Below are 3,047 nucleotides of genomic sequence, written 5' to 3' on the forward strand. Positions count from 1 at the left end.
ATATTATTATCTAAACTACTTTAGAGCAAGCTCAAACCACTTCTCCAATCTCAGCAAAATGCTTGACCACCTGTTCATCTATGCTTAAGCAAGCAGAAGAGCCACTTCCTCAGCTCCCATGAGTCTGTGACATGTTTTGAGATAGGGAGAGGGAACATTTTCCCTCTGTAGCCTGGCGTTCCAAGAGTTTTCCTAATCCCAAACACAGTCCTCAGATAATCCTGAGGCTGGAGCCTGCATCATTCTGCCCCCTCAACATAGACCCTGAGTCTTCACAGTTCAGGTAGACATTTGTCCCAGGAAGACCTCATTTGGGAAATTTTAACCTGCAGAAAGTTAGAAGTAGCTCTTAAGTAAGGCTTACTTTGAATCCATTAGCTCCACAAAGCTAACTAGGTTGATAAATAAGTACTTGAAAAGCCACCACCTTTGGACTTAGCTGTAAAGGCTTCAAAGTATGATCAAATTTAAAATGAAAATGACAAAATAGTCATTGACCAAAAAATTGTAAATGTGAGCAATCGACCAAACTATATAAGTTTTTTCCACTGTACACAGAAATTTAGAGAAATAAGATCAATAGCATTTTTAGGAACAATAAGGGTTCCTTGTTACAAATAGGCAACCATGGATATATGTCTGTATAAAGATTGTATCATTACGTACTTAAATTTAGAGGATAATATATGCTTCAGCAGCAGGTCTACCCAAATTACAACAATACAGAGATTAACATGGCACTTGCACAAGGAGGATATGAAAATTTGTGAAGTATTCCATATTTTTCATTCTTCTGATGCAAGAAATGAAAAACAGTTATTAAAAAGTTGATTACAAAAATACAAGTGTAACAATACATGTAATTTATAGAATTAAAGGTTAGTTTGACATCAGTGTATTAAATTTTCTCCTTAGAAAGGCCTTTACATAACATAACCTTTACAAAACTTGAAATTAGATAATATTGCCATTTTATACCAAAGAAATAAAATAATATAAGAAACTACAAAAAAAAGGAGTCTTAAAATTCTTCTATATGGAATGCAATCTGCAAGGTCACATTTATTAATGAGTCTATACATTATATTACAATGTAGAATTCAAAGTATTATATCTAGGAGAGAATGATATAGATTATGGACATTACACAAACATAGATATACTTTTTTCAGAAAAGCACCCGGAACATCTTTAGTTTCTATACTATTCATTTCAACAGAAAAGTTAAAAATATTTCTGATTTAAAAAATCACAAACTCTGCAGAAATCATTACAGATGTATACAAACAACTCGAATACATTTTGATATCAAAGTCATGCAATTCACTTGGAAGAATACCATGGAATACATAAATTTTTATAGTAAGATATTGCTGTTGTTTTGTATTGTGAAAAAAATTTGTAGGGACACAAAAGATGGACTGGCATTTTTGAAATTTAAGAAACTTAACCAAACCATTACGACTTAGGAGAACAATTTGTACAGCCTTCGACAACTTCAAAGAGGTAGTGATACATACTTATCTTTTGGCAATATCAAATGCAGTTTCTTCGAAGTTGTTCTTCAGACCTGGTTTGATATAGTGGTTCAACAGAAGGAGATACAGAGTATCTTTGCTATTTCTATTCCCAGCAGCAAGATGCAAGGAGGTCAAGAGACCTTTAGTTTGGGGATTGGTATCTGCATCATGATGAAGTAATAAAGAAGCCATTCTGGTATTATTCCACATATAAGTACTGTGCAGGGGTGTCCAGCCATTCAGAGTTATTGCATGAATATCTGCCTTGAGCTACCAACTCATGGACAATGAATAAGTGTCCACTCTTGGCTTCGCGATGAAGAGGGGTATACTCATCCTCATCCCTAGTATTCATCTGGGTGGCCTTTTTGGAAAGTAGTGTTCACACCACAGTAAGCCGATAAATTTCGGCATCCCAAAGAAGAAATTTGCTTGGATCCTACTCCATTTTTTTCTTGCAATTGATACCATTCCTCATTTTTTCATCTTGTTCCTTGTCTTCGTCAGAATTGCCTAACCAGAGATTTTGAGTACCAGTGGGAATGAGGTGTCCATGTATTTCCCCAATAGTTCACATTGGTTGAACTGGTCTGAAAAAACTGGTTAAAGTTCTGCATATGTTTTTTCACCATGATTTATTTTCTCTTTTACCATTTTTACTATTCTAAATTATTCTAACTGGAGAGTAGTGAATTATAGGGAGCAGAGGAAAGATTTTCCTCAGTATTCAAAGGCAAAGACTGAAAATATGGACCAGTGGTGTCTTCATGTGCAGCTTATTCTAGGAATGAGAAAATAGGAAACAATGCCTTCTATGTAAATGATTTGGGAAATACCATGTTAAAGTGTAAGAGAACTCACTTCAACATATGGGATTTAAGAGCTTTCTAGTAGCTTTCTAATATTGGTATCCAACATTAGAAAAAAATGTATAATGCATTAGTAAAATAGAAGTCCTTTGTATGACTACCTAAATTCTTTTTTTTTTTAAGACACTTGTTTTCATCTAAAAATAGGCCTATCTATTGTCTTCAGGTGATTTTGATGATTGAAGATGCTTAATGAGAAGTCAAAATGTATTAGTAGTCCTTTGCTATCAATTAAATTTCACTTTTTCTTCTTGGAGAATATAATGATCAAAGCAATAGTTCAGAATCAGCAAGCAATAATTCAGAATCATGCTTCAAGTGCCAGTGAATCACCAGTAAGTAATCCTCGATTCCATTTTCCACAAAGTTTTTTTACAGATACAATCTGCCTGCCTTCTCTAGCTGCTTTCCTAGCCTGGATCTATTACTTCATTTTACAGGAAAAGTGTGATTCAACTGATTTCAGACAGATCTGTTAGTAGAATTATCAAATATTGAGATTCTTTTTTTTTAAATTAGTTGTGGGGCCTGAACTCTGGGCCTGGGCACTGTGCTTGAGCTCTTCAAATCAAGGCAAGCACTCTACCACTTGAGCCACAGCACCACTTCTGGATTTTTCTGTTCATGTGGTGCTGTTTTGGGAAATGGCAGAGCAGAA

The 3,047-nt window shown here is 34.8% G+C and overlaps 1 pseudogene; it reads left to right on the forward strand.

Moving 5' to 3' along the window:
* The first annotated feature begins 686 nt into the window (after positions 1 to 686).
* LOC122110469 lies at positions 687 to 786 on the forward strand (annotated as a pseudogene).
* The last annotated feature ends 2,261 nt before the right edge of the window (positions 787 to 3,047 follow it).

The sequence above is a fragment of the Dipodomys spectabilis genome, unplaced genomic scaffold, assembly GCF_019054845.1.
Source record: "Dipodomys spectabilis isolate Male_0828 unplaced genomic scaffold, ASM1905484v1 ptg000078l, whole genome shotgun sequence".
Lineage (NCBI taxonomy): Eukaryota > Metazoa > Chordata > Mammalia > Rodentia > Heteromyidae > Dipodomys > Dipodomys spectabilis.